Source organism: Pipistrellus kuhlii, unplaced genomic scaffold (assembly GCF_014108245.1).
Source record: "Pipistrellus kuhlii isolate mPipKuh1 unplaced genomic scaffold, mPipKuh1.p scaffold_m20_p_9, whole genome shotgun sequence".
Classification (NCBI taxonomy): domain Eukaryota; kingdom Metazoa; phylum Chordata; class Mammalia; order Chiroptera; family Vespertilionidae; genus Pipistrellus; species Pipistrellus kuhlii.
Genome location: NW_023425595.1, coordinates 7,220,022 through 7,245,566, shown reverse-complemented (window position 1 = coordinate 7,245,566; position 25,545 = coordinate 7,220,022). Strand labels below are relative to the sequence as shown.

Here is a 25,545-nt window from a genome sequence, read left to right as displayed (position 1 = left end):
TCTTATGACCTGCAAGCAAACAAATAACATTTTCTAGATTATTGGTAACCAGCATTATTGTTCCTGGGGTTTTTGAGCTGAATTTCTGTGCAAATGTCTTTAAAGCTTAAACAAATAAGCAAACCAGTGCAGCTTGACTCAAAGGTAACGAATGGACCAGAGTTGCTTCTCTTTGTCTTTTAGGTTGCCCAGCCTTCTAAAAACTGATACAATCTATAGTGGAATCGTCATCCATCAGACCTGATTTATATAACATATATTTAATACAATAACTTGATTGAGTACTATCAAATTATAACTTGATCATAATTGTCATAATAATTGTCAAAAATAATGTATTCAGGAAACACTAAGTTGATTCACATAGAACAAGTAAGCTCTGGTGTCAGCATTTGAGAGCATATCTGCCATGACCATGTCAAGTAATTGCTAGTTTTCCCATTTCTTAAATGATCTCATTATAACAATTGCAATGCCTTCCATGTGTATATAACTCTGGTGCTTTTATAGACATTATGTCTTTTGATACATGTCAGTGATGATGTTATTATTGTCCCTCATTTCAGGGACATTAAAAGCTCAGACTCTGAAATGAAACGAATGAGAATTTGAATCTTGGTCTCCTTAATTTTCAAGATATAATCTTCAGCATGCTTCATTGCCTTTCTGAACTCCAGTTTACTTATCTGTAAAGTGGGGGCATAATAAGATTGTTGTAAGGTTTAAATGAATAAAAGTCCCGAGCATGGCTGGCATGGCTCAGTGGTTGAACATCAACCTATGAACCAGGGGGGTCACAGTTTGATTCTTGCTCAGGGCATATGCCAGGGTTGCAGGCTCAATCCCCAGTGGGAGGCGTGCAGGAGATATCCAATCAATGATTCTCTCTCATAATTGATGTTTCTATCTCTCTCTCCCTTCCTCTCTGAAGTCAATAAAAATACATTTTTTAAAAAAGGGTTGATAATAGTGGTTGGTACATCATAAATACTCAAGAAATGTTGGCATTTAAATAGAAGGTAAGTGAAGCTTAGAGACATTGAGAGGTGTGCCTTGATGTAACAAAAACCAGGACTCAGGCTAGCTGACTTCAGAGCCAACGATGAAGCTCTCTCACTTTGTTTGCAATGCAGCTGTTTTAAAGTGTGACTCAGCATTGTTCCTAACTACCTTCTGCCTACATCCTGATCAAACACAAAAGCACTTTTTCCTCTTAACCAGTAGACTTCAAAAACCTTCCATAGATGCCTTCATAAAAGTTAGTGGACACCTGGGCCTTGTCCTGGTAGAAAATGCAACAAGATTAACTCATAAAAGTACCTCAGTAAGAAAAAATATGCCACAAAATGGTAGTAGCTCAGTGCCCCAGCAGAAAACTCTTCCAAAAAGTGAGCTGATAGGTGAGACTGAGGAACGTCTCAAAATCTTACATCAATGTAATTTTCTGTTTTTAAACAGACATTCTTAGTTCACCTATCTGACTATTCTGCCGGTTTAAGAGGGAAAACGTGGGCTCTGGCTGGTGAGGCTCAGTTGGTTGAGCTGCACTGTCCTGTGTACCGAAAGGTTGCTGGTTCAATTCCTGGTCAGGGCACATGCCGGGTTGCAGCTCAATCCCCAGAAGGGAACATGCAGGAGGCAGCTTTCACATTGATATTGCTCTCTCTTTTCCTCTTCCTTCCTCTCTCTCAAAAAAATCAAATAATTTAAAAATATAAAATAATCGGGGAAATGCCTTGAATTTAGTGTATGGTAAATGCCCAGAATTTCCAAATATAGATACCAGCCCCCCTTACACCATCCTACATAATCTTTTCCATCTCTATTGAGAAAGCTTATAAATGAAACTCATTTTAGTACCATGATTCTTTGAGTTTTCTAATGAGGCTCTCTCCCTTGAGTTCTAAATGGGGCCATTCTCTCAAGAACAAAGTTCCTTGTTACTGCTTCACAACTCAGCTCCCTAGGTGCTTTCTGAGTCACTTCAGTTTAATTTATTTACCCTTTGGCTGACTGTCTTCCATGCGTATTTGAGCCCAACTGATGTGCGAGTATGTCATAATCACAGGCAATGAAACTGTGGTCCTCTGTTTTTAACCTTGGAGCCAATGACATGGCATCTCTGAACTTAGTGTTCTAGGCCCTTGAGCCCTACATTTCTGGTTACATCCTAATCCTGTAATCCTTCCAAACTGATGGTGATGTTTCATAATTTCAAGCTCAGCATTTTCTTACATGGAACTTTGCCATTAGTTTGCCAGAGGAGAGATACTCTGTTTTGTTTCTGGGAGAACTAAAAGATGGAGAGAGATGGAGTATAAATGTAGAAATAGAGACAAAGATGTAACTCACTCTTCAGTAGGATATTTTTTTGAATTGGCTATTATTACTATGGTTGACTTTCAAAACAGTTCTCGAATATGTAACCAAAAATGTATAGTGAAAAATGGCTCAACTTCTTTGTTCGGTGGGGTGTCAGTTGGAAGATATCTTGAATATGCACCATGTAAAAATAAATTTCTTGGTTTTATAGGAGGCATAAGTTGTCAAGCACCTGCTGAAATTCTTCTTGAAATAAACAAAAAAACAGCACCAAGGTTTGAGATTCTTCTTCAACCAGCACAAGGAAAATTAAAAATTCTAATTGGGTTCTCTGAAGATGACTCTTTTTTTTTTTTTTTTTTTTTTTTTTTTTTTTCATGTAGAGAAAAACAATGACCATAAATAAATAAAATAAAAACTCTCTTGATGTTATTAGTCTTAGAGGAAAATTCCCTGGAACTTAGGCATCTCTTTAGATTCTTTCTTCAGCAGGAGATTCCTTCCAAAAAGAAAAGAAAATAACAATTATATAGAATAATTACAGAACTCTGGTTGACAAGCCAAAAGGGACACTAGTTTTCTGGCTTTAAAATGGGCCCAGGTAAATCTGTCCAAATTCAGGCCTTACCTTTCCAAATACAAACTCCACCTGTTTCATTTCACAAACTGTAATGTCTAATACAATTTCCTTAGGCATTACAAATAAAATATGATCTCCCTAGTACACGGCTCACTTTATGTAAAAAGGAGATGATTCATTAGTTAGGAACCTTGCAAAGAGCAGAGAGAATAGAAATGGCGCCTCCTGTCTGTGAGGACATGAGATTTTTATACCAGAAAGATATCTGGGGAATGGACACTTGAAGGTCCATACCAGCTGCAAGGCATGGGTCCTGGCACTGCTTCCGACCCTATTCATCGCTGTCTTCCTGATGGGTGCTGGGTGACTCAGGGGCTTGGTTTTGGCACACACAGACTTTGTCCTCTGAATTTCAAAGGCAGTTGAGTTCAACAGCCACTGAACGGAGTGGTTCGTGACTCAGGATACAACTGTTGGGTGGCCAAAGAGAAATGATGTTGCCATAATAATAGCCTGCAATCTGTTCTCTCCTTCCTTCCTAAAATCTTCAAGATCACTGGAAGTACCCATCTTGAGGAGATAGCAACTCTCAGGTAGAGAAAGTGGAAATAAAATCCTAGAGAAACCCAGTCCCTCTAGTCCAGATCAGTATTCATACCCCCATCCCAATCTCACCATCCCCCAAGTCAGAAGCAGAACTAGTCTGAAAATCTCCTGGTGTGAATTATTGATAATTGAGGAAAGTGTTTTTTCCTCCCCTCAACAAGTTCCTGTATCTCAAGGGAAATGGGTCATCCCAATCATAACCCGGTTTCGCAAATTGTCCAAATTAGGGTCTGAAAATCTCCCTGAGTCATGCAGCAAATTTTGACCACACTTGAAGGTCACTTGAATATTAAAAAGATATCCTGGGGATAAGGACACATATGTGATACCTTAATTAAAAAAGAAATTTTTTTTAAAATAAATAAATAAAAAGAAAGAAAAGATATACTGGTGATTGAAGGTGATGAAATGGAAGATGCAAAAAGAGTCCAGTTTGAAAAATCGGTGGATCAACAGCATGCCCCATCTTTTCGGTTGTCAAGCATCCTCCACCAGCACCAAACCTCAGGGAGGCTTTTATAGCTCACCAAAGCTTAACAGGAAAATTTTTGTTAGAGGACAGAGGAGTGAGGAAGAGACTAGAGGAGACATTAACCAAATCCTTCTCTGATATGGAGAAAGTATAGAGGTTAAAAATTTAGAGTTTTGGATTAAATCCCAACTCCTCCTATTGACATTGCAACCATGAGCAAGTTATGCCATCTCTCACAGTTTTCTAATCTGTAAAATGGGGATAAATCAGGCACATATCACAAAAGGTTATTGTGTAGATTAAATAGTTAAAATATGTGAAACACAGAAAAATGCCCAACATGTGGTAGGCATTCAAAAATGTAGCTAATATTGCAGAAAGAGTCCAATTTTAAAAAAATATATTTTATTGATTTTTTCACAGAGGAAGAGAGAGGGATAGAGAGCTAGAAACATCAATGAGAGAGAAACGTCGACCAGCCGCCTCCTGCACACCCCCTAACGGGGACGTGCCCGCAACCAATGTATATGCCCTTGACCGGAATCGAACCTGGGACCTTCCAGTCTGCAGACCGACGCTCTATCCACTGAGCCAAACCGGTTTTGGCAAGAGTCCAATTTTTTAAGTTTTAAATTACTTCCATGATATTATTTTTTTTAAAAAAAAGCAAAGATTTTTACCCTTTCAGTGTGTCTTCCTACTTTTATATTTGCTTGGTTTCTCTTTTTCCTCTCCTAATACTCATTTGCTCTCACTCATGCTCTCACACACAAATACATAAAAACATACAACCATACATACAGAAAAGCATTAATCCAGAGTTTGCAAATAACACCTCGAATTCCACATATCATTTCGGCCATGCTCTTTGTCTATCAAAAATATATTTTGTTTACAAGCTTTTTCAAAGATATCCCATTTCTCAAAGGTAATACTATAGCCACTTAAAATTGAGGTTTATGAACAAGTGAGAGTGAATCACTCAATTGTACTAGAGACTTACATTTTCAGCCATGATGGCATATTTAGTACCAAACTAGTTCTCCTGTTATAAACAAATATAAAACTGTAACATAAGTTTTCAAACTCTAGACAACAATCAGAAAAGAATGTGACCCTTGAGAAAAAGAATATACATGATGTCATCCCAATAATCACCTTCAGCCTTCTGCTAAAAACACCTTCTAGACTGTGATGCATAAAGGAGTAGATTAAGCAAAGGGCAATGATCTCACTGAGCCGATGGGATAAATACTGAAGTTCAGCTTTGTGTATCAGGTACCAGAGAGAAAGAGGTTGTACACACACACACACACACACACACACGCAGAAAGAGAGCTCCAGAAATATGCATAAAAGTCTCTTTTAATATTTTACTGAACACTAAATTGTACATGCAGAAGGAAAGACTCTGTGAGTCACGGAAGAGAATAATTACTGAGGAATTGTGAGCTGAACAAAGATTCCAAAGATTGTATAAGGCTTGGAGACATTGGAGAACTGATCAGACAAATTCAAGAGACCTCACTGTACAAACTGGACATTCAATTAAGATTTCAGAAAGGCAAATTCTTAGGAGTAGGGTTTTTCTAGTTCTACAGTAAAGGTTACTTTATACTTTCCCTAAAATCTTTTAACACAAGCCTCAAGAAGATAAAGCTAGTCTGTGAGCAAGTTAACTATCAACAGAACAGAAGTCAAGACTCTTCAAAGGAAGACAGATAAATACAGTTTTGTGACAATGTAAAGTCCACAATATCCAATAAAAAAAAAAAACAGTGAAAAAATTACTATCTATGAAAAAAAAAAACACACAGAAAAAATGTGACCAAAGGGAAAATATACTTAAAAGAAATAGACCCAGAGATGGCTCAGATGTTGGAATTAGTAGATAAAAACTTTAAAACATATCAAGAATTTAAAGCAAACTAGACATAATAGGTGAACAGGTAAGGAATCTCAGTACAAAAACAGAAACTATAAAAAGAACCAAACAAAAATTCTAAAAGTAAAAATTATTATATCTGAAATTTTAAAAAATTACTGAGTGAGTTTAATAGCAAATAGGACACTACAAAAGGAGAAATCAAAGAACTTGAATCACAGGAAGTAAAAAATATTGAAAAAATGGATAGATCCTAGAAACAATATAAAATGGTCCAATACAGGTATAACTGGAGTCCCAGGGGAGATGAAAGAGAAATTCAGTCAGAAAAAGTATTTGAAGAGTCAGTGACCAACTTTCTCCCCACATTTGATTAAAAATGTCAACCCCAAGATAGGAGAAAGTTAACAAACCTCAAGCAGCAGATACAAACAAAACAAGAACCTTGTAAATGGCAAAGTTTGTTGCTGAAACCAATGATAAATATAGGGATCTCTAAAAAATAGCCAATTATCTACAGAGGAACAAAATTTAAAATATTTCTTTTTTATCAGAAACAATGAAGGTCATAATTCAATGGAGTGATATTTTATAAGTGCTGAAATGTATAAAAGAAAAACTCACCAATTGAGAATTCAATGTCCAGTGAAAATTTCTGAAAAAACTAAAGGCAAGATAACAACTATTTTTAGATAAATGAAAGCTGAGCTAATTTAGCAGAAATGAACTATAAGAAATATTAATGGAAATTCTTCAGGCTGAAGGAAAATTGCATACACAAAGGCACAAAGAGCATCACACATGTATGTGGGTAAATATAAGAATTTTTGTTTCCTAATATCATAATTCCTTAAAAGTAATTGTGTAAAAAAATGTTTTATAATATATGCAGAAATAAAATACATAATAATGTCACATTGTAAAATTCTTAGAATGTACATGAAATGGCATCATAAGTTAAGAATACAAATAATTCCTAGACAAACCAGAAAAAATGAAAATCAAATAGATGTAGTTAAAAGCTGATAGAGGAGATAAAACAGTAGCAGCAAATTCTAAATTATTATAAAAGAAGGCAGAAAATAAGAACAAAGACTGAGGGCCATATTGAAAACAAGTAGCAAGATGGTAGATTTAAACTCAATTATGTTAAATGTAAATTGATTAAAAACTCCAATAAAAAGGCAGTTATTGTCATACTGGAATGAAAACAAGCCCTAAATATATGCTAGAGTTGCACTTAAAAAAAGAAACAAAAGATTCATTAAAAGAAAAAAAGAATTAGAAAGACATAAAGCAGAGACACTAACCACAAAGCTAAAGAGATATTGAAATAAAATGATATTACTCTCTGACAATATGAACAGAAATAAAAAAGAATATTTCATAATAAGTTTAAGCACTGAGAAGAAACAAGGATCCTAAATGAATATGCATCTAATAACAGTGCCTGAAAATACATGAAACACAAACAGAACTAAAGGGAGAAATAGACAGATGCATAATTATTGTTAAATTTGAACTGTTCTATCTCAGTAATTGATAGAGCAAGTAGATTGAAAATTAGTGAGATAAGATTTGAACAATAGTATAAACCAAATGAATCTAGTTAACACAATTGAACGCTAGATCCAAGAACTTCAGAATACTTTTTTTTTCAAGTGCTCAGGGAATTCTCACTAAGAACACATATGGGGTCATAAAACAAGTTTCAATAATTCTCAAAGGATTTAAATCATATATGTATCAATATGTTATCTGACCATAAAAGAATTAAAGTATAAATTATCAACAAAAGGAGACCTAAAATATACCCAAATCCATCCAATTTGAAATAAATTACAATTAAAAAAAATCACATATGAAAAGGCACACTTAAAATCACATGAAAAATTCAGCTAAAGCAATGCTGAGAGGGAAGTTTAGAGCTTTACTTACGAATATTAGAAGAGAGAAAAATTTTTAAATAAACGATTTGATAAGCTAGAAAAAGTAGAGGAAATTAAAGGCAAAATATATGGGAATAAAAATAATATATTTTATTTTAATAAATCTTTATTGTTCAGATTATTACAATTGATAATAACATAAATTAAAAAATAAAAAAAATCATTGGTTCTTTGAGAAAGAAATAAAATGAATATATTTTTTAGGTAGAATAATCAAGAAAAATACAAATTAACAACATAATGAAAGAAGGGTATCATTAAAAATCTTTCAAACATTAAAAGGATAATAAAAGATTATTATGAACAACCTTATGCCAATAAATTTGAAATTTTACTTGAAATAGAATTTGTGTCCTAGATAGTTAGAAGAACTTGAAAATCCAAATAACCCTATATCATCTACTATGAGGGAAGAATTAAAAAATTTTCCCTCAAGAAAACTCCAGGCTGAGAGAGTTTCACTGGTCAATTCTACCTAACATTTAAAAAATATAATAATACCAATCTTATATAAATTCTTTCAGAAAACAGAGGAGGAGGGACTATTTCCCAATTAACTTTATGGAGCTAGTATAACTCCAAGGACATTGTAGCCAAGGACATTATAAGAAAAGAAAATTATAATAACTCTCTTGACCATAGACAAAAATATTTAACAAAATATTAGCAAACTAAATTCAACAATAAATAAAAAATGTATTAGGACCAAATATAGCTTATTCCTGGAGTATAATATTGATCTTATTTTTGAAAATCAATGTAATTCCCTTACATTTACAAAATAAAGGAAAACAGTCACATGATCATTTCAATATATGCAGAAAAATAACTTAACAAAATGTAATGATCATAAGAATAAAAACCAACAACCAGCTTTAGTAAACTAGGAATGAAGTGAACTTCCTTACCCTAGTTAATAGTATTTATGAGTAGCCTACAACTGATTTCCCATACTACACTAACTTTTAGGACAAGGCAAGTATGTCTGCTTTCACCATTTCTCAACATTGTACTGAGTGTCCTCTTCAGGGCAATAAAGAAAAAAATAAATAAAAGAATCAAAAGCCACAAAGTTTAAGGGGACAAAAGGAGAAAACTTTTTATTTATGGATGACATCAGCACTAGAAACAAGGTCCAGACCCAGTCATATTGTGCACCATGACATTGGTCACCAAACCACATTACCAAATGAACAACTGCCGGGGGAAAAACCCTAATATTGTGAGCACAATGTTTCAGGATTTAGGCCAAAGCCAGGGCAAAGGACATTACTATTAAATAACTGTCTTCGCAGTGGAAAGAACCCTGGGCTAGAAACACCCTATGGCTGAATTTGCCAGTAAGAAACTCTGTAACTTTGATCAGTCACTTCACCTCTTCTTTGCCTCTTATCATTTCATCTGTAAAATGGGAAAGTTAATAATTTCTATCCTAAGATTCCAATTTTGGTCCTGAACAGGCACATACTTATTCTTAGGATTCTAGCCCTAGACAAAATTTGGGCAATGAGAGCAATGCTCCATCATTCCCAGGTTGCTGAGAACACAGAAACCCTCAACCCCATGAGCTGTAGCTCAAAAATATATCACAGATAGATATGCTCCCCACCATTGGCCACTGTCATCTCTCATTTGTTATTGCCTTTTAATTGGTCTCCCTGTTTACATTTTTTTGCATTTCTTCAATCTGTCCTCCACCGTCAGCCAGATTTTTTTTAATGATTTTTAACTATTCAATTATAGTTGATATATAATATTATATAAGTTTCATGTATACAACACAGTAGTTAGACATTTATATAACTCATGGAGTGATCACCCCAATAAGTCTAGTACCTGACCCCACACATAGTTATTACAATGTTATTGCCTATATTCCCTATACTTTCCATCCCATGACTATTCTGTGCCTACCAATCTGTACTTGTTTTGTCAGTCAGGAAACTCAGGTTTATTGAGATTAAGATCAATGAATTCTAAATCATTGATTTATGAACCTTGAAAGCAACCTGTGAAGCTTCAAATTTTAAGAATTTGAGGAATAATTAAAAGAAGGCCTAAATTATAAAATTGTTTGACTCAACTTTGTTATCAAAGGCTATTTCTTTTTGATGTACCACCTTGATATGAATATATGTAGTGCTACAAAATTTATTCGAAGAATGACAAGCATCATCTTTTTGACTATCACGTAGTATGAGCCCCAATGAACCTGTGGTATAAATACTAATGAGGTTGCAGAAGAGTACATATTGATTCAATGCAAAAAACAACACCGCCCTCAACTTTACTCTCCCTATGATGTCACTTTTTATTAGCTATTTTCTTTTTCTTTTTTATTAAATTTATTGGGGTGACATTGGTTAATAAAATTATACATAGGTTGCAAGTGTACAATTCTATAATACATCATCTGTATATTGTATTACATGTTCCCTACCCTAAGTCAAGTCTCCTTCCCTCACCATTTATCCCCCCTTTACCCTCTCCCACCTCCTCCAACTGCCTTTATCTCTGGTAATCACCAAACTGTTGTCTGTGTCTGAGGGTTTTTTCTTAATCCCTTCACCTTTTCACCATCTGCCTAATCCTACTCCCATACCCAAAGAAATATTTTAAGACTATATCAGAGCATCACATTCTTCTGCTTAAAACCCTCAATGGCTTGCTCTTTGCTCTTGGAATTAAACCCAAATTCTTCACTGAAGCTAATAAGGCCTAAAAATGTGGCTCTTCACCCAGGTTTCATAGAGACTGCTCTCGACCACCCTATCTAAAGTAGACACATACTTTGCCCTGCTTAACCCTTTCGTTTTAGCCATTTTCATTTTCTTCATTCCTCGATGCAATCAGTAATTTTCCTATTTATACATTACCTACTTCCTTCACTAGACTTCATCTCTTTTGTTCACAGCTGCTTCCCTTTGTCTGGAGCAGTGTCTGGCATATATTAGATGCTCAGTGTGCCTTTTTGAATGAATGAACAAGCTCCATTTTACACAGCATATAGTGCTTGAGTTGCCACTGAACTAGCCTGTCTCTGGGTTAGTCGAGACCAAACCCAGACTTTCCCCAGTATACCTCTTAAAGCAAGTAAATGAAATTGTACTAAGCACAATATATTTATGAACTATCACCCAAGCACTTGCTATGTAGATGCAAAAAATAAGGCAAGATTCCTACGCAGTAGGACTCACAATATAACGATGAAGACAAACCAATAATAATGATTTTTTAAATATATTTTATTGATTTTTTTACAGAGAGGAAGAGAGAGGGATAGAGAGTTAGAAACTCTATCTCTGGATGAGAGAGAATCATCAATCAGCTCTCTCTTGCACACCCCCTACTGGGGATGTTCCCGCAACCAACGTACATGCCCTTGACCGGAATCAAACCTGGGACCCTTCAGTTCGCAGGCTGACGCTCTAGCCACTGAGCCAAACCGGTTTCAGCCAATAATAATTATTATTGTTACAATATTACAACATACTAATAATTATTAGAATAATAGTTACAATTGTAATACCTATATTTCATGAATATTTTCCAGATTTCAAGGTACTTTCCTATGAACTATATAATTTAATACCAAGAAAGTGGTTCTCTTTTCCCGTCATTATTTTTAACCAGAAAGGAGTCAGACAAAGAAAAGATAAAGGTACCCTGACATAGTGGAAGAAACATGGGGTTTGGAGTTCCCCAGAAGACTATACTCATCACTTTAAAATATAATAATAGTGATAATAATAAAAGTAACATTTTAGTAAGAACCTACTCTGAGTCCAAGCAGGACTAACTTAGGCCATACAATTAGAGTCAGCAGATAATGGGGAACCTTAGGAAAGTAACCCAGCCCCTTTCAATCCCAGTTTCTCATCCTTAAAATGCTAAAAATGTTCATGGTTGTTGCCAGAGTTGGGAATAATTTGTGATGGGTAGTTGTCAAATAGGAGGAACTGAAAATATGAGTTACTGTTTTTAATAATGACCCCAAATCAGATACCTTAGAGCTGTATTGATCACCAGCTGTATTGATCAACTGTATCCTTGCTAGCCCAGAATCAGTGAGGCCCCATGACCAATGTGGGAGTCTGCAGTCCCAAAGGATTAAAACAAAACAAAATAATACTACTGGCAATTCCGTTAAACATACATTTTTCAGAGTAAATTTGTAATTCTAGCATTTTATTCACACGTTGAACAAATGAATGTGGCTGAGCTGCCACAAAACTGGCCCTAAGCAAGTACTCATTGACTTGCTAGGGGAGCTGGGGGAAGGGAGGGCCTCATAAAAGCGTGTCATTTGAGCTGGCCTAGAAGGATGGATAAAATTTGTCTGTGGGGTAACGAAATTATCCCTATGGGAAGACTAATTCAAAAGCACAGGGTAACACAAAGTATTTGGGATCCCATCTACATAGAAAGTACATTTACTTTTCTGGCACTGTTTGTTGTTGTTGCTCTTTTTTTTTTTATTAAAGATATTAAAATAATTTGCATTCCCTAAGATATCAATGGTTTTTCTAGAGGTTTTTTTGTGTCAGGACGAAGATAGGCTAAATATCATGAACTGACATATTATAGATCAAATAGGCACATAGATAACAGAAAATCAAATATACTAGGTTTTAGGAAAAACCAAATTTCAAACCCTTGGAACACTGGACTTCCCTAATGAATTTCCAAGAAAATGTGATCATTGTTGGCTAAATGGCACTCTCTAATGTGCAAAAATGATGCCCACAGGAGGAAAAACACCGTGTTCCTCCAGAAGACCTTGTATATCCTGGGTATCATTTACCAATGAACAATTAAGAGTGGGTGCACACATCAGTATATTTACGCAGGTCCATGTACACTTCCATTGATGGACTTAGCAATGAGGAAAAATATCACTTTTGGTAGCATTAATTTAAAAATGCCCAAGAACAAAATTTTCCAAAGATCTGCCCTGCGGCTCATGGTCCACCAAAAGCATCTTGTAATGTCTTATTTCCTGAATATGAATTCCTCTGTAATGAGCCCCTACCATATACTAGTCATATATATATATATATATATATATATATATATATATATATATGCTTAACTCATTAATATATATATATATCCATAACAATGAGTTAAGCACTGTCATCTCCATTTCACATATGAGAACTCAGGTACAGGCCACTCAGCTAGTAAGAGCCAGAATTTCAACTCACATCTCTGTTTCCATTAGGCTTTCTCCTAAGGACCCTGCACCTTCTAATACTTCCTAAGACTCCTACTGAGCTAGTTGTCTGAAACCAATAATTGATGAACTTATACTATGTGGATCCCTGTCTTGCTTACCACTTTGCCTCAACAGTCATTAACCACCAATGATGTTACAGACAGTATGTCGGATGCTGGAGTAAATGCATCGATGAACATGGCTTTAGAGATCTCATCATGTAGGCAGGAACTCAGTTTTAGCTGGTTCTCTGTGATGCCGAATTATTTTTAATCCCTTTATATCTGAAACAACCTACCCAAATATTAAAGGAGCAATCCAAGTAGCTAAAAGAGAAAAATACACTGAGAAAGGAATACTTTAAAGGAGTCATCAGATTTTCCCACTATCACATAGCATAGAGAGACAGAGCAGCGATTCAGGTTTTTAACTCCAGCCCACTCCTCTCAAAACTCCTACACCCTGAGTTGGGGGAGGGGTTAGACAGAGAAAGGGAATAAAACACACAAAAAAATAGCTCTTTGAGAACTAGCAGAAGGACCTTACAGGCCTGGCTTCATTTGGAAATGAGGTGTTCCTCAGTGGAGGAATTTTCTCAGAAGTGGCAGACCAGTTAGAGTCTCACCCCCCTTGTTTTAATTCTCATTTCAACTGCTTTGAATGCAAGGCCTTCCAAAGTGCTTCACTATGTGGAACAACTTCTCTGAAAAGCAATGTGGCAATAATTCAGTCTCAGAGATTATTAGAGATCTTCACAAAGACTTAACTACAAACATTTTCATTGCTGCGTTAGCTACAATAGCCAAAACACATTTTTTTTTTTTTTAGGTTGAAAATTTTCCAACATTAAGGGACTGGTCTAATGTATCATGAGACATGCACGTATTGTAGTTCTACTCAGCCACTTAAAATCATGTTGTAGTGAATAGATATTACATGAAAAACTCTTTTCTCGATATGTTAAGTGAAAAATGCATATTTGAGCTTCTTTTTTGTAAAACAAACAAACTATACACAGATGCACACACTATGGTGCTATCTCTGAGTGATAAGATTCTGAGAATTTTTTTCTTATTTTCAATTAAGAGTACTTGCTATTCTCCCTCCCTCTCAAGAAATACCATTATTCTTTAAATTAAGAAAATGTTATTTTTACTTTTTAAAAATACATATGTCATGCAACTCAATAGCAAAAATACCCAAACAATTAAAAAATGGGCAGAGAATTTGACATTTTTCCAAAGAAGACATACAGAAAGCCAACAGGTACATAAAAAGGTGCTCAACATCACTAATCATCAGGGGAATGCAAATCAACGCCACAGTGAAATGTCACCTCACATCTGTTAGAATGGCTGTTATTAAAAAGACCAAAAATAATAATAATAACAAGTATTTTCAAGAATGTGGAGGAAAAAAGAATCTGTACACACGTTGGTGGAAATGGGAATTGGTATAGCCACTATGGAAAACAGTATGGAGTTTCCTCAAAAAATAGAACTCTGATATGATTCCGCAATTCCACTTCTGGGTGTTTATCTGAAGGAAATGAAAATGCTAATATGAAAAAAATATCTGCACTCCTATGTTCACTGCAGCATTATTTACAACTAGAGGCCCGATGCATGAAATTTGTGCACAGGGTCGGAGGGAAAGGGTCACTCAACCCAGTCTACATCCTTTCCAATCCAGGACGCCTCACGGGATGTCCAACTGCCAGTTTAGTCCCAATACTGGGGATTGAGCCTAAGTCAGAAGTTGGACACCCTCTCCCAATCCTGGACTCCTGACTCGTAATTGCTCCCTTGTGTGCCTGCCTGGTTGCCCCTAACTGGCCACCCCCCTGTTGGCCTGATTGTCCCTCATTGCCTCTGTGTGCCAGCCTGATCGTCCCTAACTTTCCCCCATACCCCCGCTGGCTGGTCGCTTCCAACTGCACCCCTCCCACTGGCCTGTTCGCCCCACACAGCCTGCTTGTTCAGTCATTTGGTTGTCCCTCACTAAGCCCCAGCTGGCCTGGTCATAGGCAGCCATCTTGTGAAGGTGTGATGGTCAATTTGCATATTACCTCTTTATTATATAGGATAGTCAAAATAAGAGGAGCAACCTCAGTATCCATTGCTAGATGATTGGATAAAGAAGATGTGGTATACATATACATTGGAATATTATTTGGTCATTAATGAGAAATAAATCCTGTCATTGCAATAATATGGATGGACCTTGAGGGCATTTGCTAAGTGAAAGAAGTCAGGGAGAGAAAGACATATTGTATGATCTCACTTATTAGTTATACCTAAAACACACAAACAACTACTTCAGAAATAAAGGTGGGAGTTGGTGTGTGGGAAAAATGGGTGAAGTTGGTTAAAAGTACAAACTTCCAGTTATAAATTAAGTCCTGGGCTTAAATGTAAGACAGAAAACCATAAAAATACTAGAGGAATCCACAGGCAGCAAAATCTCAGATATGTGCTGAAGCAATATCTTCACTGATACTGCTCCGAGGGCAATGAAAATAAATAAATGGGACTACATCAAAATAAAAAGCTTTTGCACAGCAAAAAAAACCCCATCAACAAAACAACAAGAAAGCCCATTGCATGGGAGAACATATTTGCCAATGCTATCACCGATAAGGGTTTAATCTTCAACATTTACAGGGAACTCATACAACTTAACAAAAGGAAGATAAACAACCTAATCAAAAATGGACAATGGACCTAAATAGATACTTTTCGAAAGACGACAGAAGGAAAGCCAAGAAACAAATGAAAACATGTTCAAAGTCACTAATCATCTGAGAGATGCAAATCAAAACAACAATGAGGTACTACGTCACACCTGTCAGAATGGCTATCATCAACAAATCAACAAATGACAAGTGCTGGCAAGGATGCGGAGAAAAAGGAACCCTTGTGGAATGCAGACTGGTGCAGCCACTGTGAAGAACAGTATGGAGTTTCCTCAAAAAACTAAAAATGGAACTCCCATTTGACCCAGTGATCCCACTTCTAGGAATATATCCCAAGAAACTAGAAACATCAATTAGAAAGGATATGGGCACCCCTATGTTCATAGCAGCACAATTCATCATAGCTAAGAGTTGGAAACAGCCTAAGTGCCCATCAGCAGATGAGTGGATTAAAAAACTGTGGTACATCTACACAATGTAATACAATGATGCAGTAAAAAAGAAGTTCTTACCATTTGCAACAGCATGGATGGAACCGGAGAGCATTATGCTAAGTGAAATAAGCCAGAGAAAGATAAATATCACGTGATCTCACTCATTTATGGAATATAATGAACAACATAAACTGATGAACAAAAACAGATCCAGAGACAGAAAACATCAATCATACTGTCAAACCTCAGAAAGAAGGTAGGGGAGGGTGGAGGTAAGAGGGAGAGATCAACCAAAGGATTTGTATACATGCATATAGGCCTAACCAATAGACACAGACAACAGGGGGATGAGGTCATGAGTCGGGGACGGGGGGGAAGTGGAGAAATAATGGAGAGATAAGGACACATATATAATAACTTAATCAATAAAGAATTTTTTTAAAATAAAAATAAATAAAAAGTCCTGGGAATGTACAGTATGGTGACTATAGTTAATAATAGTGTATTGGAAGTTGTTAGGAAAGTGTAACTATGTGTAATGATGATGGCTACCGTGGTAATCATTTCACAATATATATATATCTATCAAATCATGTTGTACACCTGAAACTAATATAATATTATGAGTCAATTATATCTCAATTTTTTAAAAAGTAATGTTGACGAGCTAAAAAAAAAAAAAGTGCATATGTTCCTCTCATCTTCAGAGGACCATTTCATCTTGAAGGCCTAGTCATCAGCATGAACCTGTTACTGCTAACCCTGAGCTGCCAAAGACAATGGTATAAATGCTTTTCAAAACAAAAACACCAGAGGCCTGTTACTCATTCATTTGCTTATTTATGAAACAAATGTGTACAGGTTACTACTATGTGCCAGGCACTGCTGCAAGCAGTGATGATATTATAGAGTGTGGTGGGGTGGGGAGGGTGGGGAGAACCTAAATCCCTGCTCTCAGAAAGCTTACTATCTTCCTCATGTTATTATCTCCCAAGACTACCCTGGGAACATCCGACCAAATTAACTAGTTGTGCAAAAGAACCAGATTTTGTGTGCTCATTATTGGTGCAATGGATTCAGGCTGTACCTTGATTCTAAATGGTTCTTAAAGACATTAGCTCCTACCCAAGATGTTACCTCACAAAAATGGAAATGGGGCCCTTGCTGGAAGGCAAACATGAACTTTGTTTGCACTCAACATCACTAGGCCTGGTCCCCCGCAACTGCTCTCCCCTGCAGGCCTGGTCCCCCCCACCCCCACTCCAACAGCCCTCCCCTGCAGGCCTAGTCCCTCCCAACGGCCCTCCCCTGCTGGCCATATTGTGGTGGCCATCTTGTGTCCACATGGGGACAGCCACATGGAGGAGGCAAAATGAACTTTGTGTTTACTAGTATACATGCTTTTATTATTGAATTGGTTACAATGGACATTTATTAATTTTGTGACTAAATATAATTCCATCAACATTTTTTAAATGTGCTATCAGCCCCTTTTGGGGTTGCCAAAAGTGGGTTTACAGTTGTGAGTACAATAAACACAGAGTTTATTCTTGTATTATTATTTATGAATTCTGTGCACGGGGACAAGGGGTCTTAACTGCACCCTCTCCAACCTGAGACATCCCTCTCACAATCCAAGACTGCTGACTCCCAACCACTCGCCTGCCTGTCTGCCTGCCTGATTGCCCCTAACCACTCTCCTGCCAGCCTGATTGACACCTAACTGCTCCCCTGCCAGCCCAATTGCCCCTAACTGCCTTCCCCTGCTGGCCCAGTACTCCTAACTGCCCTCTCTTGCCAGCCTGGTTGCCCCTAACTGCCCTCCCCTGCTAGCCCAATTGCCCTAAACTGCCATAAGAAATGGAAAAAGAAATAGCAGATCTAAGGAAACAATGGATGCCAAAACAATAGCATATAAAAAAAGAACATATAAATAAAAATATGAAAGGACAGAATACACAAGCTAAAAATAAATTATACTTATAGAATTAAGTGAAGCATAGTAACCTCTATCTTGGGTAAAAAACTGCTGTTAAAACTTAACCTTGCTGCTCTTCCGCCATGCTGCCGGCGTGAGTGGGATAGCCCATGCTAGCATGGAGAAGGCTCTTTTGTTTATTGCATCGGACTCAGCTCCCTGGTGGTCCTTGGGAATCATGAATTCATCTGGAATCCCCAGCCAGGACCATGAGGGACCCCCGGTCTGGAGAGTCTGACTGGCCGCGATAGGTGTTTGTTTGTCTGTGTTTTTGTGTGAGCGCTCTGGAGGGACTGCCCCTCCATCGGGGCTCTCACCTGGGTGTTTGCCGGCTGCTGCGTCAGCCAAGGTTTGAGCCCAGATTCGAATCTGTAATAAATTCTGGCATGCTTAATCAAAACAAAACAAAACAAAACAAAACAAACTTAACCTTGCTATTCTGGCTTCTGTAAACGTTTGCTTACTTAAATAATAGCGAAAAATAAGACTACTCCCCATTACAGAGAGGCCATAAACTATGCCCCAGAATTTGAGAAGCAAGATTTCCTCTGGGCTCGCTAGCACTAGTGAAATGAAAAGGACTCCAAATAAATTTGGTTTATTGATTAAGGCATCTTCTGATTTACAATATATCAGAAGGTCTCAAATAATCAAAGTTACCCATATTGAAAAGACAAGGCATGTCAGCGAGAGCATACAACAGAGAAGCCAATAGATATGGAGGATAAAATTGAGCAACGATAATAATAATAATAATAGTGCAGCAAATTAATCAAATAAAACAGGAAAAAGTATGGAAAGATCTAACAATAAAATTTCCCTAAAAAAATAGCAACCTTTAAAATAGGGTTTATTATGTGTCAGACACTGTTCCATATACTTTACATATATTATATCCAGTTATCTCAATCATTCTATGAGTTAGATATAATTATTTGCATTTCACAAGTAAAGAAACTGAGGTATAAGGAGATTAAACAACTTGATAAGGTCCTACAGCTAATAATATTAAGCCAGGTAGAACTACATCTGAAAAGCACATGCTGGGTTCTAGAAAAATTGAATGTAAAACTCACAATGCAAAAATATAATATCAAGGAATTTAAAAAAACAACTTTTAAAACATTCAGTCAGAAAATGTAAATCACCTACAATGGGAAATAATCATGCTGACAGCCTTCTTCACAAAAATACTCAATGCTAGAAAGTATGGAGAAATAACCACATAGTTCTTTAGAAATAAAGTGTGACCCAAGAATAGTATGCTTATTCAAATATAAAGGCAACATATTAAAGAATTCAATGAAACAGTACCAATGAATTATTTAGAAGAAAAGTGTTTATAATGAAATCCAGCCAATTAAACAATAAGTCAAAATAAAGAATTCAAGGAAGGAAAAGCTGTGGTTAAATATATATGTATAATAAAAAAAAAAAACATATTCGACAATAGCTATGAGTTATGGGTACCGAAATAATACAAAACTTGATCATGTACAAATAATAATATAGCTAAATAACAATAACAAAATAATGTAAGTGATATAACAATAAAAATCAAAATAAGGGAGCAGGAGTAGGAGGAATAAAAAGAGTACTTTCATGGCAGGGAATAAATAAATACTGCCTAAAATGGAATCATTTAGGGTAAAAAATAGGCCTACAACCTGTTAAGGTACTTCATAATTTCTTCTTAAATTAGAAGGGATATTTTAAGAAATGATATTTCTCTTAATAAAGAAATGTTTTTTGAAGTTAATAATTCCTTCAATTCCTGTTTCTTCTAATATGAGTAAAACAAAATGTATTGGTTTTGTTTAAAAGTAGCAGTATGATCTAATTTTATATGTAATAATATCTTGAGTGGCTATCTCTATCCAGCCACCATCCATCCATCCATCCATTCACTGTTCTATTCTTCTGGGCTTACAAAATTTTTTAAATCACAGTATTTTTTTAAAATTTAAGTTATCTTCAAAATCAAAACAAAAAAATGATTTTTTTAAAAAAGAAATAAAGTTTAATCATAGATTTGAAAAGCTGGATGGGACTTTTAAAATCTTCTCTGAGTCAGTGCAGGTGAGAGGATGGGTGGGTAAGGAATGTTGTTTTTAAGTAGCACTTTGTTAGATTGTATTTTTTAAAAAATATATATTTTATTGATTTTTTACAGAGAGGAAGAGAGAGGGATAGAGAGCTAGAAATATCAATTAGAGAGGAACATCTATCAGCTGCCTCCTGCACACCCCCTACTGGGGATGGGCCCGCAACCAAGGTACATGCCCTTGACCGGAATTGAACCCGAGACCCTTCAGTCCGGGGGCTGATGCTCTATTCACCGAGCCAAACCGGTTTCAGCAGGTTGTATTTTTTTAATGAACCTTATTTAATACTGTCCATTAGCTGCCATGCCTGGTCAGAAAAAATGCTTTAATTTTTACGTGTAGAACATGACTCAGTTGAGTTTTTTTTATTTTTATTTTTTGTGAGAAATGTAAATGCAGAATTAGAGAAAGTAACATGGGCATGTTGCCTAATGTTAGGCTTAGTATTTTATTATTATAATTTTTTTAATTTCCAAAGCAGACATGAGATAAGGTATATGCACACCCAAAATAACTCTCCGGGCCACAAAAATCCATCTGGGGTGCCGACCACCTCTGGACACTGTTTGAAATGGGCATGGCGGTGGTGGAGCATGGGGAAGCAAAGGTTTTCTCTCCAACTGTTAAAGTGGGGTTTTGTTTGGGATGGGTTTCTCCCCCACCGCCCTGTGAATTTTTACTTTTTAAATCTTAAATGTTATACTGGTCACAGGCACAACAGGCAATGAGCAGGTGAAGAGCTGATGGAAAAGTGTTCAAAAACTCCTGTATTACCTAATGGGCTTTTGGATGTGTCCTGTGGTCCATCGAGAAGGCTGGAGAAGGTGGCAAGGAGATGCCACACTAGCTACTGCAGCCTGAAGACAAAGTTGGTGTCTCTTTGGACTTTAAAATTATTCCTATGCAGCTTACTTTATTTCTGTGTAATCAAATAAACTAATGTGTTGTCCATGTGAAAAAATGAAATAAACTCTCTTCCTCTGTTATAATGGTAAAAAGCAAACAGAAAAGGAAAAAGATTAAGTACTAAGGGACACATAGGCTGTTGTGATCTGAGCCAACATTCAGCCCATTCTGGTATTCTGATTCCCTATTAAGAATTTAAGCAGTACATGAAGGCATCGAAAAGAAAGGTTTTAGAAAATCACACTACGTCCTACTGTCTAGAAATAGCCATCATTAGCATTCGGTGAACAGCATTGCAAGTAATTTTTATTCAGATATAAAAATTAGTGGACAGATGTATAGATGAGCAGATAAATCTATCTATATAAAAGCCTAAATGACTATCGAAACTGAACAGATAACCTAACAGGCTGCATGGGACAACTAGGCCAGCAGGGGGGTTACTGAGGGGCAACCAAACGACCGAGCAGCAGACTGTGTGGGATGACCAGGCTGGCAAGGGGGGACAATAAGGGACAATCAGGCTCACAGGGGGGCTATTAGGGGTGATCAGGCAGGTGAATGATTAGGAGCCAGCAGTCCAGGATTGTGAGGTTTCTTCCAGATTGAAGAGGATGCAGGCTGGGCTGAGGGGACCTTCTCCCCCCCACCTAACCCCCATGCATGAATTTTGTGCACCGGGCCTCTAGTAATATTATAAAAATCAAAGATTATATGTGCTATTAACTAACAGAAAAAAACATTTAATTCATAAACCATATATTGTCTACAGTGATATTAGAAATCAGACCCATATACCTCCTAGATGCCTATACCAGTGGGATATCACAGTCCCACCTCTACACACACATACACACACAGACGGCCTACTCGCCTGGTCATCCTACATTGTTCTGAAGTCTATGTGAGTCTTGTCTGCACACTTAGAAGGGGTTAGTTACCCTTGCCTAACTTGTCACACTTCATTCTGAAGGCATTATAGAGGGTCATAAGAGCAGAGACCTGAGATGAGAAAAGTTTCAAAAGGAAGGGCAGTTACTATGGCCTGGTAGCTCAGTTGGTTGGAGCATTGTCTTGATCGCCCAGGTTATGTCAGAGCACATACAAGGAACAACCAGTGAATACATAAATAAGTGGAACAACAAATTAATCTCTCTCTCTCTCTCTCTCTCTCTCTCTCTCTCTCTCTCTCTCTCTCTCATGCGTGCTTTCAATCTCACTCGCACTCTCGATCTAGCTCTTGCTCTCGCTCTCGCTCCCACTCTCACTCTTTGTTTCTCAAATCCATAAATGTAAAAGATTCAAAAGAAAGGGTAGTTAAAGCCAAAGGGACTGAGAGGAAAGGGCTTAGGGACAATGATGTGAGTACTAAGGAGCACCAGAAAGAAATAGGTCGGCACAGGGTGAAAGAAAACAGACAGGGAAGAGAGCTGTAGGGTGGGGTGAATTAGAAGAAAGATCTGGTTCCCACAGGAAAGACACTTTTCCAACTGGCATGGGCTGGCATGAAGAGACATGGGAAAGTGAACTGAGGGAATCAACTACACGGAGACCAGATTTGGAGGGCAAAGAGCCCAGCTCAAGAAACTGGGGGGGGGGGGGGGGGGGGGGGGGGGGTGCCACCTAATCTGCAGATGCAGTTCAAAAGCAACATCAGTGACCTCGGAGCATATAACATAAAACTCTGGATGACAATACTGGCTATTAGGACATGATTCTCTCACCCAAGACTATGATCCTTTTCCTCCCAGGAGGGATACACACACAAGGATGCCCAGTAGCTTGGCTGCTTCTTAGAGCGCATTGACTGGTACTAGAAGCCCTGAATTCTACAGGGAAGCCTAACTAAGGCCCATGTAACGACTCAGACCAAAAGGCTCCTTATCACATTAATAGTGACAACCTCATTGAGCTTCTATCACGCATCATCACAATGTCTTAACTTCATTTGAAGCAATACCAAAAAGTCAGGTCTTTCCTAATGACCAGAACTAATTTGAGCAGACTCAGTTTCCATCTTCTTGCTCTTCCAAACCACTCTCAACTACAGATCAACCTCTAGCTGAGGGACACACAGACACACACACCCCTGGTGCACAAATTTCATGCACCGGGCCTCTAGTTATAAAAATAAAAGGAGATTATATGTGCTATTTACTAACAACAAAAAGTCCATTTAATTCATAAACCATTTAGTCTAAAGTGATATTAGAAATCAGAGCCACTGAATCCATTTAATTCATAAACCATATATTGAACCATATATTGAAATTAGACCCATATACCTCCTAGGTACCTGCTATCTAGGAGGTAATATAACATTGCAGTCCCACCTCTACACACACATACAACACGCAGCATTCAGTGGCTCTGCGATGCCTTCAAAATTTAGTACAAAGTCCTTTGCATTCCAACTTCCTCTACAATCTGGCCCCTATCTTCGTAGTTTTCTTTTCCTCTTCATCATTGCAATCACTCAGTGATCTGAAAGATTATCTGACATTTCCAGAACACACCATGCAACCACCACTCCAGACCTTTATTATGACGTTCTCATTGCCAGACATGCCTTTCCTTACGATCTTTCAATCAAAATCCTACTCATTTTAACAGGCCACATAGCTCACACCCCCTGCTCCCTAACCCCCTGAACTCCCATCAGAATCAGCATCCCTTCCTGTCAGTGCCATAGCAATTTGTTTTTACCTTACTTGGACTTCATTCTTTTTTGCCTTGTATTAGATGCTGTTTAAATCTGTCTTGATTGACATCTGTTTTTAGAGGTGGGAAGTGAGTGAACATTTATTGAACATCTACTGTGGGTGCCATGCACTTTCTTAGACATCATCTAATGTAACCTCTTCTGTTGCTAATTTGCAGTAGAGTGCCCACACATTTCAGGTTGTATTACTCTACAAAAAGATCACTATGTCTCCTTTAGGGGACTTGGAAGAAAATGAGAAAAAGGGTTAGACGGACCAACTCAGTCGGATGGCCTGGAGCAAGGGTGGGGAACCTTTTTCTGCCAAGGATCATTTGGATATGTATAACATCATCCAAGGGTCATACAAAATTATTAACTTAAAAATTAGCCTGCTATATTCGGTCAGACATTTAATTAACTCACCCCTAATGCCATGGCAGGGCCAGGCCAAATGGTTTTGTGGGCGTTCTATGGCCCAAGGGCCAGACGTTCCCCACTCCTTGCCTAGGGAAAGGATGACAAATATCTAGTCTTTGATAAGTTTGTGTTTTGCCTCACCCAGGAATTCTGAAAATCTCATCTCTATTCTGCCCAGAGCCAGACCTCATCAGACTCATGGTTCTAATTCCATCACTAATTGTCTGTGGACTTTAAGCAGAAAGTTGCCCTTCACTCTGTCTCAGTTTTAACTTGTGTAAAATAGAGGGTTTGGGGGAATTTGGGCTGTATGATCTCAAAGGTCCCTCAGTTCCATAAAGTCCTAAAATTCTATGTTGAATAAGCCTAGACAGAATGCCTTGGAAATTGACTTATTCTTCAGGCCATTTTGGTGTAAACACCAAAAATGAATGGGGCATTATGGAGAGAGGGCAATAGATCGGCGAATATTTTCTCTGTGGGCACATCTGGGAGAGTGGGAAAGCTGTCAATCCATAAAAGTATATTTTCAAGGGATTTTTAAATTTATCCAAATGGATAACTGAATGGTAAAAACATCGCTTGGATACTCCCCACTCGAGGTTACCTTTGTTGTTGTTATTGTTGTTACTGGGAAACCAATTAATTTTAAATACGTTAATCTTTCAGTGAAGAATCTCATTAAAAAAAAAATCCACAGACCAATAGAGTTCAACGATCAACATTAACACATACGTTCTCTTCATTTACATCTAACATCTGACTAATCACCCAGAAGGAACTTGTTGACTACATGAATAAATAAACCAACAGTGTTTGCCTCAACGTCTGCAGGGGAAGAGGAAGCAGGTAACAATTGATTTTTGTCAGATAATCAATGAAAGCACATCACTCACTACTTAATAACCAGTTGATCTGAATTCAACTATTGTTTTCAAAACCATCAACTAGACTGGACTATACACCTCCCCTAGGCAGGGTGAAAAGATGCAGTTTACAGATTAAGCCTGTGCATACACAAAAAAGCAACAACACCTTGAGAACGTTCAGCTTGGTTTTGGTGGGGCCTACCATGGGTCTCTGCTTCCCAGAGGTACCTGGAATCCTCTGTCCCCTCCCCTGTCAGCGAAGCCACGAATAAACAGGCTCTTTGGCTGCTAGGGTCAGGGTCAAACTCACACCTTTGTTTATATCAAATATTTACTTTGTGCAGTTCTGATATTTCCACCACGATTATTTTACCCAGGGCTGTAGAATAATGGATCTCAAATGTA

General features: G+C 37.3%; 1 long non-coding RNA gene across 1 annotated transcript in view; it reads right to left on the bottom strand.

Moving 5' to 3' along the window:
* Positions 1–1,689: 1,689 nt before the first annotated feature.
* Positions 1,690–25,545, bottom strand: part of LOC118713581 — a 59,732-nt gene continuing 35,876 nt past the window's right edge. Inside the window, exon 4 of the long non-coding RNA XR_006740868.1 lies at positions 1,690–2,821. This is a non-coding gene — a long non-coding RNA (uncharacterized LOC118713581). The remainder of the gene's footprint in view (positions 2,822–25,545) is intronic.